Below are 17,880 nucleotides of genomic sequence, written 5' to 3' on the forward strand. Positions count from 1 at the left end.
TACCGAGTGTCGGGCCATACCGACGGAATTCCTGCGCATATTATAAATGAAACAACGTCTTGTATCATTAGTCGGAGTACGAGCTTTCCGGCAAGACTCCCCCCATTGTTCATACTCAAGGTATATACGTTCCAAGAGTTTTGAAGCTTGTTCTGGTTGCACTTTACATTTATTAATATTTTATTAGAGGTGAACTCAAGACTCAACAACGTACATTCATTCAATTAATAAACAACAACCAAAACAATCTTATTTTAAATGCTTTAGGACTTGTGATCAACAAGGCAAGACACTCGTGAAATTACTACCATGTTCCTCCTCACCGAAGTGAGACTCCGCATCATGCACATTAACATGAGGGTTGTGCCCTTGCAAGACAAATCCTAATTCATTTCATACATAATATTCCCAACTAAACCCTACATGTGCGGTGGCTTACGCGAGCTAACCCTTCACATGTGGTAAAATAAGTAGTACAACGAGGTACGAATGATTGGCTCAAAGTATGCTAGACATCCCGTACAATAGCATACAGATAAATAATCCATCCCTTGCATGTGAAACAAACCATACATGCATAAATATTGGACAACATGATTGACAATGAAATCCATACTCATAATAATTTCAACATGCTTGTTCAACAATTAATCCAATAAATCCAACATCACAAATCACATGCTCGTTCACCAAAATAAACATGATTCCACATAATATAATTCACATCATCAACAATCATGTAATGTCATTGACAAAAGGTGTGGTCGCCCTAGACTTGTACGTACCTTGAATACCTAAGCGTAGGGGCCACTTTGCAATAACGAGCACTCAACTAGAAATCACCTCCTATCATCAAAATAATGAAACTTAAATTATTTCCATGTTCATTAAATTTCCAGCAACTTTATAAAATTTAAAACCTCCTTTAAACTTTAGAATTCAATCGTTTTTCAATAATATAATCGTCTCGATTTGCAAAATCAATCCCTAGTACAAAAACATACTTTTCCGCCTTTAAAATCAATAAAAATCAACTTTAAGCCTTTATTCAAAAATGAAAATATAATTGATTATCGTAATTAAAATCATCACCTAATTATGCTAATCAATTGACTCATTAGGTCTAGGTTAAAACCCTAACTTGAAAATCCCAATAAAACTAGTTTATTATCATAAAAATCAATGCTTTATTCAATAAACAAATCTAAAAATTCATCATTTAATAATTAAAACAACCCTAATGAATCACAAGACGTAAATCCTCAAACCACGGTATTCATAACCGGTTCCCAGCATTTTAATTACTCAAAACAATATTAATATTATAATTTAAAATACGGAATTTAAATAGAATAGGCAAGGAAGAAGAGAATTATACCAATACGGCCTATAGCACGGAACAACCACGAATTAGAGTGATTGGGCGAAAAAGAAATCGAATTACGAACACGAACAACACACACACACGCACGCGTGTGTGCGCGCAGGGGCGAAGGGACGCAGCAGCGCTTGCGCGCGGGACAGGGCACACGACACGCAAGGGCGCGCGCGCGAGAGGAGGGGCAAGAGAGCGGGGGTGTGCGCTGAGCACACGAGCAACAACAAGGCACATCAGCAACGCAAGCACGAGGGCACGCTGCGGGCTGCGGGCGAGCGACGAGAGGGAGTGCGGGCGCTGGCGCGCGAGGGGCGAGAGAGGGAGTGCTGGGTGATGGGCGCGGCAGCACACGAGGGCACAAGGGAGAGCAGCAGCGACGCAACAGCACGAGGATCGTGCTTGCGGGCCGAGTGAGCTGGTCGAACAAAGGGAGAGAGAAAGAGGAGTGTTGGGCAAGAAAGAGAGAAAAGGGTTTATGACAAAATAGGGGGTCATTTAATGATGAGGAGTCCTACTTATAGGCTCCTAATTGTTAATGGGCTAGGCTTAGGAAATTAGAATTGGGCTTAGGGGATTAAATGATTGGGCTAGCTTAGGACTTGAATTAAATTATTTTGATTGGGCTCGTTTAATAAAACGAATTGGACTTTTCATTTAAAACCCGAAGCCTTTAAAAATCGTTTGCAACTCATTTAATTTCCCGACTCAAGAATTAAATTCGTTTCGTAATTAATTAAAATAATAAATATTCTAATTAATTAAAATACATTAAATAAAAAACATTTAAATATTATTTAAATGATAATAAATCGTAAAATGCTTTATAAATATAATAAAATATACTTATAAATATTATATTAATACGAGGTATTACAGGTATAGCTAAGATGTCTCTCGCCATTATTGCTAATACCTTGTATTTTTCACTTTGCATCTTCCACCATAGAAGAATATCAAACTTATCCCCATCCCCCTTCTTCTCTCTAGCATCATCTAGATAAACCTCCAATTCACTTTTCTCCGCGACTCCAACAATATTCTTCTCATTAAATTCATCATAAATCCTTTTCATTTGTTCACTACTCAATGCCTTATCATTTGTATTCCCATCAAATTCCATACTTGAACATCTAAGATCATGAGCTCCATTATTTGAAGATGAAGAAGAAACACCAACATCATAAAACTCAAACAACCTTTGCAACACACCATACAAATTATCACACATAGCATCCACCTTAGCATAATCAAGAGGAAAAAGCTTGATAAGTGAAAATTTCACAAACCTAAACTTGTAGCGTAGATCAAGAACAACCGCAACTAACATCATAACATTAGTTTTGCTAATTAAGATCTCCATAATACTTATCAAATTTTTCCCTCATTTGATGACCCATATTACAAAGATATACATTTGTTGAACTTTCCATTCTACCAATGAAGCAAGCACATTGAATATCTCATGAAAATGCATATTAGCCGTCACATACAAGCTACCCGACATCCTTTTTGTGGCCTCATAAAACTGTAATAAACACAAAGACAACACTCTAGCATAATCCCAATCTTCTTTTATTGAAACTCCTTACTTAAGTTCATTTGCAAAATCATTATCATCTTCTTTGTATCGATTAAAAGTCTTTTCAAATTTCAAGGCACTATCAAGCATGAGATATGTAGAGTTTCAACGTGTTGTAACATCAAGACAAACAGAGCGTTTACAAGAAACTTTAACAAGCATGGAACAATGAACAAACAATTTAGCTCTAGAAGGAGAACTTCTCACATACCTAACGGCACGACGAATTCTACTAATTGAATTATTCACCTTACTCAAACCATCTCTTACAATCAAATTCAAAACATGGGCAGCACATCTCATATGAAAATATTCACCTCCTAATACTAGTTTGTCACGAAAGCTTCCTTTCAAATACCCCACAGCAACATAATTAAAACATGCATTATCAATTTTTAAGCATGACAATTTATCTTCAATACCCCATTGGAGAATACAAGCTTCAACAACTTTCCCAATTTCTTTACCCTTATGACTATCCATTAATTGGAAATTCAAAATCCTCTTATGCAATTTCCAATTCTCATCAACAAAATGTGCAGTCAAACAAAGGTATAATTCGAATTGCGGGCCGAGTGAGCCGGTCGAACAAAGGGAGAGAGAAAGAGGAGTGTTGGGCAAGAAAGAGAGAAAAGGGTTTATGACAAAATAGGGGGTCATTTAATGATGAGGAGTCCTATTTATAGGCTCCTTATTGTTAATGGGCTAGGCTTAGGAAATTAGAATTGGGCTTAGGGGATTAAATGATTGGGCTAGCTTAGGACTTAAGTTGAACCAAGAAAAATGGTATAGATAATACATACCTTAAGTTGAACCTTCAACCTAGATAACTAGATACGGAGTACTAGATAGAATTAAGATGCATCAATTGATGTTGGAGATTGGAGGTGAGAAGAGAGCTAATAATTTAGAGGCAAAAAACGTATTGTCTGCGGGAGTGTGTGAGATAGAGTATATGAATTAGATAAAAATATGGGTCGGGCTTTATGATTATTTCTTCTAGTCTTCTTAAATCTTACCCAAAAGAACAATGATCATATTTTAAAAAATACTTGTATTTGTTTGGAACCGGGTACCTGGTCCCTGAACCGGTCCCACCTGGTACCCGGACCCGGAAGCAGTGCCAACGAGTACCCACCGAGTACCGGGATCTAAAAATCTAGAACCAGATCTGGAACCGGTCCCGCCGGGTCCTTTGCAGTTCCCGGTCCAAGACCGGGTACCCAATATTTATGCTCACCCCTAGGTATTATACTAGTAATTAAAATATGAGAGCCACGACGGATCTCCGGAACCAAACCTCATTGTTAAAGGAGTTCACCTCCCATATAGACATACTCCGTATATGTCAATTTTACAGAATACAAACCGTTCCAATTACTCATTTGACATGTTCTGTTTTCTACTACTCAAAAGCCCAAACTATCGTAGTCTGAACTCTGAAGTTTAAGGCACACACCCATAAAGCCTATTTCCTCCTCAATTTCTTTCTTTTTCTTAGCACTTTTTTCCATGAACTCCTTTTCCTCCGTGTCATTTTCAGCTTGTTTCTTCTTCAGCTTGTCTACCCTCTCCATTTTCAGCTTCTTTGTTTGTCATGCACTTCCTTGCATAAATTATCAAACTCATAACTTACAAAAAGGATCCATATAGTAGAAATCATAATTGAAATACTTTCCCGGTTATCGGCAAAGTCCACTTGCCGATTCCGGTGCGTATCAAAGCTATTGAATTATCTTCTAACTGAACCCTAATTCATCAAAACCCACCTAAATCGAACCAAACATCTTCCAATTGAAAAACAATCATTCATCCTCTTTTCCCAATCCAAGTTCCTGTATTACACCCAGTTGATCAAAGCCCAACACATATTCAACGAAATTAACACTTTTGCTACCAAGCTCAATCTTGATTGTCACCGTTTTTCTTACGAAATTATTTATAATATGTGTTCATATGATGGGTTCGTTTTAGTTATGGACAACGATAACAAGTTGTTGTTGGTGAACCCGATTACGAGGGAGTTTAAGGTATTGCGGAGTTCACCATTTGAGCTTGATCCTTATGAGAGTTTTACCACCATGTATGGAGTTGGATATGATTCGGTTGGAGATGATTATAAGGTTGTTATGATGTCTTACTTTGACACAGACGGTACTGAGATGTTTGTGAATGTTTACTTTGTTAGAAATGGTACTTGGAAGAGAGATCAAAGTTCTCCGTATGATCTTGTTGTTGATCATGCTACTTCAGGGGTTTTCGTTAATGGATGTATTCACTGGCTAGCTAGTAAGCCTTCAGATAACTCGTCTCTTATTGTTGCATTTGATTTATGAGATGAGAAATTTCGCCAAGTGCCACAACCTAGTCTTTTTGATGGATTTCTTGATCGTCTTGGGGTGCTTGGAGGGTGTCTTTGTATGTTTTCTTCAGATGGATGGGAGTGTGTAACTAATGTTTGTATGATAAAAGAATATTGTGTGGAGGATTCTTGGTCCAAATTCACCATCATTAACTCTGAAGAGTCAGATTTTAGGCCTTTATGTTTGTTGGGGAAGAAACAACGTCAAGTGGTGCTTGTAGAGGATAAGGAGAATTTGGTGATTTACCATTTAGAAGAAGGAATTTTAAACAACATTGTAGTTGATGGCATCCCGGATGAATTTTCTGTTGCAGGAACCCTCTTGGAGAGCCTTGTCTCACCTCGTGGTTGTATGTAGTACGGAGTAAGTTGCTATCTATAACCCATAATCCTGGTAATTTTTGTTTTACGTTTGGGTAGCCTCAAACTAATTGCTTATTAATAAGAAACATATGTAAACTTTTACTTGAAATGAAAATGCAAGCTTACTACTCAAATTTGTTTTAAAATCCTATAATATGTACTGTGTTGAAGACTATAATTCACCTACATACTTTTATGAAATTTTGAACATTCAAGTCTTTAAGAAAAAATTGCAAAAAAATTATGTACTTCCAGTTATAACTTAAAAGTTTTCTAATCACTAAGTCAAAAGTCAAACTTTTGTTAACCGAAACAAAAAAATCTCCTTAATTTCCGTGGTAGCTTGTGAGCCCTAGTGGGAGTATTTTTTGTAGGACACTACTAATTTACTGCTTGTATTATTTACTTTTCTTTGCTTGCTTTTGATTAAGAATCTTTCCATGAAATGCGGACACTATGTCAGGATTGGTAATTCGTTGATGGGTCTCATATTTTTGAATTGGTATCTGATAATTGAGAGAATGGGTACGTAATATTGTTGTTATTCATTGAATTCAAAGCTACTTATAATACACTCTTTACAAGATCAACTAATAAAGGAATAAACAATAATATCCTAACAATTGATATTATGTACATAGGAATCAAATATATTTACCTAAATAAGGCTATTCGAATAAAAACAAACAGAGAGTCAAAAGTTGATATCACAAGCTGTCAATCAAGAATTGATAATTACGGTAATCATAATAGAGATAATATCAAGAAGATATCTTGATATTATCTTCCACATACCCCCGCAAGACGGACGTCGATCCAGAAAGTCTGATCTTAATCAGTAAAGTATCTAGTCTTGGTCTAGATAACGACTGTAGGGGGTATTTTTTCGTACTCTTTTTTGTATTTCCCCTACGGGGTTTTGAAATCTTTTGAATTTTGAAGGAGTCGCCACCAAATAATTTTAAGGGTCCGGTTTGGAAAGACCAAAGTTGACTCTTTTTTGGATAAGGCATTGAATCTTAGAAACGGATGGGTGAGATCCGGGCAAGGGAACGAAGTGCTTATCCCGCGAGCTTTAAAAATTGTATTCGAGTACATGACAAGAAGCATTTTCGGATAACCCTAGTCATGACACTATGTTGGTTTGAACTTTGAATTTAGGACATAGAATTTCTACTTGTATCGTGATCACTTCGCTTTAAAGTTAATTGAAGGAACCTAAGGTCGGTTTGTCCAAGAATTATCTTTGTTAAAGTGATGTAACTTTGCATTTTGTTGGATTTAGCATGTGAGGTGATGAAAGAAATAAACACATAAAGTATCATCACAATAAGTAAAATAATTATTGAAAGTGCGTACAAAACCACATTACCTTAAAATAAGGTGAGTAAAGAGTGCGGAACTGAAATTGCAATAGTAAAGGTGCGAAATTGAAATGCGATATTGAAAGGCGTTGTTGAAAGGTGCGATATTTAAATTGCGGTATTGAAATGAATTATTGAAAAGGTGCGATATTGAAATTGTACTATTGTATTTGAGATCCGAAAGCCAAACGAATACTTAATAATAAGTGCGTCCGACACGAATTCAATTCTAAAAATCTCAACTTTGGGATAAGTTGCCCATCCAAAAGTGTCTTAGATTTTGATTATTGAAATTGAACTTTGAATATTGAATCTTGAAAATTGAACTTGAATATTGAAATTAGAGTCTTGAATCTCAAAGGTTAGACCTTTTAATGTTAAAAAGGCCTCACCTTTGATGTGCTCCATAACTTGAAATTGATTCTTGTTTAAGGAAGTGATTACAAACAACCTTAAACATCATAGAATCTTGAAAATGAGACTTGTATTTGAATATTGAAATTAGGAGTCTTGAATCTTAAAGATTAGACCTTTTAATATTAAAAAGTCATCACCTTTAATTTGCTCCATAACTTGAAAATGATTGTAGTTTAAGGAAGTGATTACAAACAACCTTAAACATCATAGATTCCATAACTTGTACTTGAATCATAAAAGGTTTTATTTTGTAAAATTTTGTGATTTTTGTAAGTAACACTTTTGAGAGCAAAAGTGTCAACTTTACTAATCATTTTTGGAATAAAATTTGAATCTTGTATGGCATAATTGAAATGGTGTTTTGGACAATCATTTGGAGAGGATTTCAAGAATGAAACCTGCCAAAGATGACACCTTTTGGCATAGTTTTCCTAGTTGATCAAGGGTATGAACCCTAATGATAACATCATAGGATTTTGTTTTTAGAAAGGTAGAAGAGTAGAATGCATTGTAAATTTAAGTAGGGATTCGGAATTACCTAGTCAGGGTTAGGTTGGATTTCCGATTAGTGCTCCCAATTGCTTAAATATTTGAAATTGTATAGGAATTTGTAGATTGGAACTTGGTTTTTGTATTTTGATTTCGAGAGCAGATTTCGAAATTACGACGTTGTGTTTTTTATTTACTGCCCTAAATGCTCAGAAATTAGGGTTTAAATAGAGAATTAGTCGGCTAAAATCCAAAAGCCACCTGCGCCCTGCGTAGGCCCCTGCGCCTGGCGCAGGTGACGTGGCCCAGGAAACGCCAAAGCAAGGACAATGACACCGTCCTTGCATTTGTCTCTTATGGATGTACCTTTGTACGAATCGTATGAATATTGGCACGTAGTGAATGCTTAATGATTAAGGCTTTGATTTTGCGACTAAAAACAAGCCGTTTTCGGGTTTGAACTCGGTTTTACTGGATGGGGCCCGGCATGCTCGGTTTTGTGGGTCGGCGCCCAAAATTGGATTGCATAGTGTCATTTTGACTGGAAAGGACCTTGTAAAACCAATGGATAGGTCCATTAGGCGAGATTGTGTTTGGATTTTGAAATTGATTTTTGGAAATTGAATTTTGTACCGAGTTCCGTAATGGGAACGGGCTCGGAAATTGGACTTTGGATCTTGAATTTTGGAATATATTTTAGCAATTGGGACTTCCGCACGGAGTTGTACCAACCACCTAGCAAGGATAATAGTATCGTCATCATCCCTTAGGAGAGACACGACTTAGGTGTCTACAACGACTTTGTAAGAAAGTCGGCAAGTTGATCTCCCGTTGGGACATGTACCACTCGTAACATCCCTTTTTGTACTTGCTCACGAATGAAGTAGAATGAAATGTCTAGATGTTTCATTTTTGAATGAAAAACCCGATTAGCACTTAGATAAGTGGCACTAAGATTGTCACAATAAATAACCGGAGTATGAGTCAATCGAACACCCAATTCCATGAGGAGATTTTGAACCCACATAATTTCTGCAGTAGTGGAGGCAACAGACCTATACTCGGCTTCAGTTGAAGAGCGAGCCAATGATTTTTGTTTCTTTAAACACCAAGTAATTGGAGTACGGCCAAGGAAGATTACATGGCCCATGGTGGAGGTGTAGTCATCTCTATCTCCTACCCAATCGGCATCGGAAAAGGCATGAAGAATGGGTGGCGAGTAACGATATATATTGATACCCTTATCAAGTGTGCCGCTTAAGTACCTCATGAGAAGTTTGAGGGATGTCCAGTGGTCAGATGTAGGATGATGCATGAACTGAGAGAGCTTGTTCACGGCATATTCAACATCCGACCTTGTCAAAGTAAGATATTGAAGACCACCAACGGTTGCCCTATAGTCCTTTGGTTCATCCAAAACAACACCCGAGTCAGCTGTTAAGTGTTGTGTGACCACCATGGGTGTGGGTGATCAGTGATATATCTACTTTGGCTAAGAAAAAGACCATGGGGAGTAGGCTGGATTTCAACACCTAAGAAGTAGGATATCTCACCCAAGTCCTTTAAGGAAAAACTGTTTGAAAAGCTTCTAATAAACAAGTAAAGATTAGTAGCATGCGCATTACGACCGGTGATAATAATATCATCCGCATACACAATAAGATAGATAGGTGTAGTAGAGTGATGTAGCATAAATAGGGATGTATCCGAAACACATCTTTTGAACCCTTGGCTAAGAAAAAAATTGGTAAGCTCGATATACCATGCTCGTGGTGCCTGTTTAAGGCCATAAATAGCCTTCTTGAGCTTGCAAACTTGAGTAGGAAACTTAGTATCAATTTATCCCGGAGGTTGAGACATATAAACTTCTTCATGTAATGTACCTTGAAGAAAAGCATTATTAATATCAAGTTGTCGAAGATGTCAATCTTGAGATACTGCAAGGTTAATAATGTGCGAATAGTAGCTGGTTTGACAACTGGACTAAAAGTCTATGAAAATTCAATTTCGGGCCGTTGTTGAAAACCATTTGTAACAAGTCTAGCTTTATAGCGTTCGATTGCACCTTTCTTGGTATATTTTATACGAAAAATCCACTTGCATTTTACAATGTTTCGGACATTGTCAAGTGAAGTCAAATCCCAAGTGTCAAACTTATGGAAAGAAGCAAGTTCCTCCTCCATTGCTTTCCTCCATAGAGTATCCTTCAATGCCTAAACTACTGTTTTGGGAGGCTTTGGTTTTCTTTGAATGGAGGTGGAGTTTACAAATTTTGTGTTTGGTTTAAAAATGTTATTTTTGGATCTAGTAATAATGCCAGACACCTGATAGGTTTGTGTTTGGGTTGCTTGTAGTGGGTCTGCATCAATGTTGGATGGTTTCTGGGATGAGTTAGGGTGGGCCGTGGATGATGGGCTTGGAGAACTTGACAATGTTTCAGAGTTGGAGTTGATTTGGAGTGTATCATGTGACTTTGGTATAGTAGGTGTGGGGTTTATTTGCTCTTCAGGAGACTGGGTATTATTTGAGGTCAAGATAGGTGAAGGTGGTGTTTGTGGGACCGAGTTAGCAACATTTAGGGAGTTTATGTGAATAGGTGTAGATGGGCTGCCAGGGAGTGGAGTTTGTGGGCCTGAGGAGTTCGGTTGTTCAAGATGAGGCATGTGAATTGGGTTTGGAAAATTGGTAAACTAATTGGGCACCATAAATTGGGATGGGGAATGGAAGGTGAAAATTCAAGCTTACTAAGACGAGGATATGGAAACTCATTTTCGACAAATCGAACATGGCGAGAGGTATAAACTCGATTAGACGTAGGGTCTAAACAATGATAAGAACTTGAGTGTTGGAGTAACCGATAAAGATGCACGGTTTAGATTTTGGGTCTAGTTTGTGAGAAGTGTATGACTTAAGCCATGGATAACACAAGCATCCAAAACTACATAATTTTAGATAATTCGGTGGAGCCCCAAATAAACAATTATATGGAGATTTATTTGATAAGGTTGGAGTGGGAAGCCTATTTATCAAATATGAAGCTGTAGGGAAGGAATACGACCAAAAACTAAGAGGTAGTAGGGCATGTGTTAAGAGAGATAAACCGGTTTCAACAATGTGACGATGTCGTCGTTCAGCGAAACCATTATGTTCAGGAGTGTGAGGAGGATATGTTAGATGAGATACCCCATCAATGGTTATGAAGGATTCTAAGGCCTCGTATTCACCCCCATTATCGGAATATAAGATTTTAATGTGTTTCTCAAAAAACTTTTCGACGAGAGCTTTAAAGCGAATAAATACAGGTTTTGTGTCGGATTTATTTTTGAGAGGGTAAAACTATATATATTTGGTAAAATGGTCGACGAAGACGACATAATACTTAAAACCATCAAGGGAATGAACATGAGATGTCCATAAATCAGTGTACACTATATCAAGAGGAGAATGAGAAACCAAAGTAGAGTGGTTAAACGGGAGTTTATGACTTTTATTGAATTGACAAGCATTACAATTAAAAGATAGAGAGCTAGAAACATCAAGCTTAAATTCCGAAACAATATTTTTAAAGAAAACCAGTGACGGATGGCCAAGACGGTGATGCCAATTTATTGCGGGTGCTTTTATAGCAGAAAAGGCTAAGATAGATGAAGGTGATGGCAATTCATAAACCCTTTGCTTTGTTGGACCCTTGAAAAGATGTGCCCCTGTGAGAATATCCTTGATTAGGAAGGAATCAGATGAAAATTCAATAATAAGATTATTGTCGGTACATAATTGTGAAACAGAAATAATTACGAGTCATGGTGGGTGCACACAAACATTCATTAAATAGATTTATTAGAGGTAGGAAGAGTAAGCGAACCAGTGTGGGTAATGGGGACACCGGTGCCATTACCGATTACAATCTCTTCGGTTCCATGGTAGGGATGTTGAAGATCTAAGTTGAACATGTTGTGGGTGACATGGTGAGTGGCACCGGTATCAAGAAGCCAAGATGTGGGAAGTGCGATACTTCTAGCTTGGACAGTGTGAACCTGGGGTGTCGGTAGCGGTCCGCTAGAAGGATGGAAGGCGGACTTAGCCGTGGGAAATTGATGTTGGAATGTTGGACAACGTTGTAAGGTGTGTCCATGAACATGACACCATTGAAATATCATTGGAAGCCCTTTGGTAATTGCGGTGTTTGAAGCCATGATAGGTGCACTAAGAAGGGGGGATAAAGAAAGGGAAAAAAATTAATTCAGGATTTTTTTCTGCTCGGATACCATGAGAGAATGAGTAATATTGTTGTTATTCATTGAATTCAAAGCTACTTATAATACACTCTTTACAAGATCAACTAATAAAGGAATAAACAATAATATCCTAACCATTGATATTATGTACATAGGAATCAAATATATTTACCTAAATAAGGTTATTCGAATAATAACAAACAGAGAGTCAAAGATTGACATCACTAGCTGTCAATCTAGAAGATAATTACGGTAATCATGATAGAGATAATATCAAGAAGATATCTTGATATTATCTTTCACAATAACTCTTATTTTGAATAACTATTTTCACTCATTGACTCACTCTCTCTCAACATTTGAACAGAAGGCTCGAGTTGAACAGAAGGAGAAAGAGTTCCTAGCGCGTGGTGCTAAGGTGAAGAAATAAATTGAAGAGAACGTGACCAGTTTGTAGGCTAGGATTCCTTTCATGGAGATTATTGATCTTGATGATTGCTTGGAAGGCGGACTTTTATGATGGGTGTACACGTGGCCGCAATGCAGTTTAGGCACTCCTTGGTGTATCTTTTGGATAGAAAGTGGTACATAACAACTTGTTCTGTTAGTTTCAAGTAAATGTTGCTAGCTAGCTATATATTTTGTTGTTGTTGTTGTTGTTGTTGTTGTTGTTGTTGTTGTTGTTGTTGTTGTTGTTGTTGTTGTTGTTCTATGAAATACAACTTGTGTACTATGAAGTATGAACTCTTTGTTTATTCAGTAATTAAGCTTGTTACAATCATATCCATTAACTGTTTATTATGTTTTTTAGTTACTTTATGTGATGTTGTGTTTACTTTTTATTGATTCCTACCAGTGATTATTCTGTACTCGTACTTGCTAGGGGATTTGGTCAGGTTAAGCGAGAGAGAGAGAGAGAGAGAGAGAGAGAGAGAGAGAGAGAGAGATACTTGGCTTTAATTAACTGGTTGGGTTTGAATGTATTCATAACGTTTTTTGGTTATTAACTTAGAGAAATGAAGGGGACTATCAGATTCCCTTGCTACTACTCTTGAACAAATATACAATTGTGTTGTTGAACTATGTTTTTCAGAACCACATACCCGTTCATTAGAGAATCCACATTGATAACAATAAATGTTGAAAAAATATGGAAAATCTATAAGAATAAGTCCTTGAGTATCATGCATGTTCCTAATTGTTAGACATGCTTTTCATAATAAATGCCGCCAAGATAAATACCTTGGTGCCTAACTTAAATAATTACACTGACATTACTTTTTACTGTTTTAAAGTAGTTGTCAAACACGTTATTTAAATTTTGAGACATGCATCACGAGCATTTAGATCCAATTATAAGCCTGTTGTAGCACATGTTCACTTGTACCCGTGCAATATACACAGTTTACAAATCCAAATATATAATTTGTACAAAATCAAATAAGTTTAATATACTGAGAATTGTTGTATTCTCTCTATTATTTTAGTTGGTTACACTTTTTATTTTCATTCTTTTTTGTTAGTTACGTTTCTAGTTCATTCCTATTTTGGAAAAATTCTATCCCCTAATCCCACACTAACCGTAAATAAAATTAACGTAGAAAGTGTTATTTCATAGTTAACATATTAGCCACTATTACTAAATTGTTCATTGGGTATTTTATAAATTTAGTTATGGGTTTGAATAAAATTTCATGCCCTCCATATCTCTCCTAATTTAACATTTTCTCATTGGAGGGAATAAGTCTAAAAGAATAGTTGAGTTTATAGGTTAACACTATATCGAAACATTAACGTTACAATCCTAAATGGATCAAAAGGGAAGTATCCTAGGTGTTTGTACTTTATTTTGTATATTAATAAATTATCAATTTTAAATGTTACATCTCTTTAATTTTTTGTTTTAATGTGATAATACTAATTACTTAAAATGTTTGGTAATCAAGAATAGAATATTTGGCACAAAATATTTTATATTGTAAGGTATTTTAAAGATTCGGGAACATTAGCAAAATCAAGATGTTTCTTGCTCCATATCAGATAAAATTAGCTAGATTGTGTTATGTGCTTTATTCACTTTCTCAAGAGATCTACCTTCTTGTTCACCAATTCTCTTTCGAGTGAGAAAATTTCTCGTGGGTTGTAATTCGGTATTTTAAAGTTTGAGGAAGGTAAATTAGCAAAGTCAAGATGTTTCTTACTCCATATTAGATAAAATTAGCTAGATTGTGCTATGTACTTTATTTACTTTCTCAAGGGGTCTACCTTCTTGTTAATATTATCAAAATATTTAATATTCTAACTTTTCTTTTTGAATTCTTTGGTTACCACTTATCATAGCCTCAACCATAATTAATGAACTAAATTTAATAAAATATTTAGATTCTATTTGAACGAAATTTATTCAAATTAACAAAAGAAAAGATTGTGAAGTTAAATATGTGCACAAAATTCTTTATCACTAAATATATTATCCTATTCAAACCCTTCTTTTTAACGGCCATTTCACCCCTTAAATTAGTTATATATTCTTAGGCTCTTAGCTAACATTATTATCAGTCGTATAATGCAATTAAGCACTTTAAATAATATTTTTTGTTAAACAGTGCTGCACAAAATAAAATTTATAGAAGAGTACATAAGAATTTATAGAGATATCTTAGGAAGGGGGGGATGGGACTTAATTTTATACCTAATTTTTTGTGTGTGTTAGAAATGAGTACCTAGCATTAATTTAGGGGGTTGCTAAATGCAGCATGATTTTACTTGACGCAACCCTTTTTTCTTTCATTTGTTTCATTCTGAAAAAAACCTAACCCCCACTTTTATTGTTTTCTCTCAACCTTTTCCCCTATTATTTTTGTTCACGTAAACTTGATTTTTTTTTTAGTGTAACGTGTACGTGATAAAATTAGAATACGTATTTGGATTGACATGGACGATTTTTTTGACTTGGAAGACCTTGGAATTGAGGTAATATCCGTTTTTTTCTGTTTTCTTCGAGTCACTTCATGTAACTTATATGAAATATACACTTCTATTTCGTATAGATTGAACATAGTGGAACTAACTATTTCGTACAAATTGAACATAGTGGAACTAACTATTTCGTACAGATTGAACAAAATAGAGTTAACTATTTCATACAGATTGAACAAAATATAATTAACTATTTCATACAGAAACCAAAGAATTAAAAAGGGTATTTCTGGTTTTTTACAGGGGTGCGCCAAAGTAATTGAAGGTTGCGTATAGCAACCGTGTTAATTTAAGAAGTTACAGAAAGTTCTGTGTATATCCACGTTATCCCCTAGAGAGAAGTCATCAGTAAAAAAAATTAAAGGAGGCTACATTGCTATTACACAAATCGCCATAAATATCAGGGGGAGGGGCGATATTTACATACCTAATTTAGGTGTAGTAATGTAGACACCTACTTTTGTCCCCATTCCCGAAAAGGAAGGTTCGATGGTGAGAACATAAATCTCCACTTGGCAACGCATCTCCTATAAAAATAACGGATCTCAATCACCCTTTCATTTCAGCCAAAGCTGCTATTTATAGAAACCTGCTAAGAATAGTAACTGCCGTAAAAGGTAGTTGTTAAAAGTGGCAAAGTCATAAAAGATAGAAACCTGTCAGAATTAGGTGTTGCACTCCAACATAAATCCTAAAAGAGATAGAATTTGCATTCCTGGTATAATTCGAAAATAAGAGTTACGTATTAATTAAATTCCTAACGAACCTAGAGTTCGTAACGGGCCCAGACGCATTCCGTCATAAGTTAATACGCACTAAAAGACTCGGATAAATCTCAAAAGCTCCGTGTTCTAAGAGTCCAAATCTGACAAAGAACTCGGCCCAGATTTCATTTTCAACGCCTGGATCTGGGCGCCGAAATCTTCGGCGCCCAGCCCTGGGCGCTGAAAATGCCTGGGGCCGTTTTATTCCCGGATTCTTTTTGGATTCGTATCTTAAAATCTATCTTTCCACACACTCTTTTCCTATAAATACATCCTCAAAACCGACGTGAAAAGAACACACAATTCCATAATCTGAGTATTGACTCTAGCCTTAAGCCTAAGCCTAACGCTGCGAAATTGATCCAGCGTTCTGTCGCAATCGACCCAAAAGTCGAACAGAACGCATCCTGCGCCTTGTGGCTTGATGAATTAAGCCTAAATACTGGAACATTGCTTAGAAACCCAAGATTCGTTAAATAAAAGGAGAAATAGCAAAGCCAAGTGGTTAGTTTCCTGAGAACCACAACGCACCTCTCAAGGGTGCGTTGTAATGTGTCCCTCATATGATTTAATCGCTTTCATCACCCTTTTATAAAATTGTCAAACTATTAATTTGATTGATCTATCACGCCTAATAAGATAATACCTTGGACAATTGAATTATCATGCTAGGCACCTTAAATCAATCTAAATAAGATAATCACGATCGATTAAGTATTATGTGTTGCATATTGCTAAAATCAATTCAGAATAGTTTAATAGTTTAACGCATGTCCCTTCAATTATTTATGCTGAGCTAGTAAGGATAACTTGCCTCTGGAGTATTATCGATGAGCACTCCTCTCGGTAGCTACAGTCCCCCGAACTCTCAATCTCTGCCCTGCGGGTGTACGTTGAGCGATCCCCACACCAGGGATCACAAGGGAACCTATGGCCGTCGTGGTCGAACATAATGGCACTCCCTTTATGTCACGATAACCGGGTTTTGTCAGTTTTTCTCATTGTCGTTAAAAACTGAATGGCGACTCCTATATTACTAGTCGATTGGGTGTAAAGTCACAGGAAATCCAATTACACTTGATCTGACAACGTCACGCCAAAGTACAATCTAAATCCTAAGTCTTGACTAGGCTATGCCAAAGTACAATCTAAATCCTAAGTCTTAGTTGTCTTATACATAGAATCGGTCCTAATGCTTGGTGTCGTTCTACAAGTTAAAAGGTTAAACCATATTGAGTCTCCCTTCCTAACATTTAAAAGAAATCAATAAGCACCCATATGTAATTGTCATCCCTTGCTAAGAATCTACGGCCTCAATACTCTCTCTCACCAATAAAAATAATATATTATGTAATTCAAGTATTTGCAAAATGGAAACAGTCACATTCTGAAAATCATTCCTCCATAGTCGCACAACCCCCAAAGTGAGCCTAAGGTGTCAATACCATTGGCAAAAAAAAAAAATTATGGCCTCAAGGCTTATGATCACATTGGGTCACGACTATCATAGTCCTCTCGAGCCACTCGCTCCTTGAAGTACTCCTAAGTACGGAATAAAAGATTTTCCATGAATGCAACATGACGAACCATGAAAATACCCAAATCGGCATGCCATAAGGCTACCATTGGGGTAAAGCAATACACACTAAGAGGGAAGCCGCACTAATGATTCTAGTCTTGCAAAAATGAAAATTCGATCTCCCCAACTAACTACCTTGCCAACATTAAGCAAAATTGCGCATGACAAATGAACACCCAAGGGTTAAAATCTAAAGTGTCAACCAACGAAAGTTATGGTCCAATTAGCCTAAGTCTGAAAGTCGCCTGGTCGAGTATTATAGCTTACGCCACGTCATTATTTTGAGTCTAGGCCACCTCCTTGTATTCATACACGGGTTATAATCAGAAAAATTAATGAAAGTTCGAGTCTAAATCACAACTTCCAATTAA

At 36.5% G+C, this 17,880-nt stretch overlaps 1 pseudogene; it reads left to right on the top strand.

Annotated features, from left to right (window-relative positions):
• Positions 1-3,816: 3,816 nt before the first annotated feature.
• LOC130462960 (F-box/kelch-repeat protein At3g06240-like) lies at positions 3,817-5,677 on the top strand (annotated as a pseudogene).
• The last annotated feature ends 12,203 nt before the right edge of the window (positions 5,678-17,880 follow it).

Source organism: Spinacia oleracea, chromosome 6 (assembly GCF_020520425.1).
Source record: "Spinacia oleracea cultivar Varoflay chromosome 6, BTI_SOV_V1, whole genome shotgun sequence".
In the NCBI taxonomy this organism is placed as follows: Eukaryota; Viridiplantae; Streptophyta; class Magnoliopsida; order Caryophyllales; family Amaranthaceae; genus Spinacia; species Spinacia oleracea.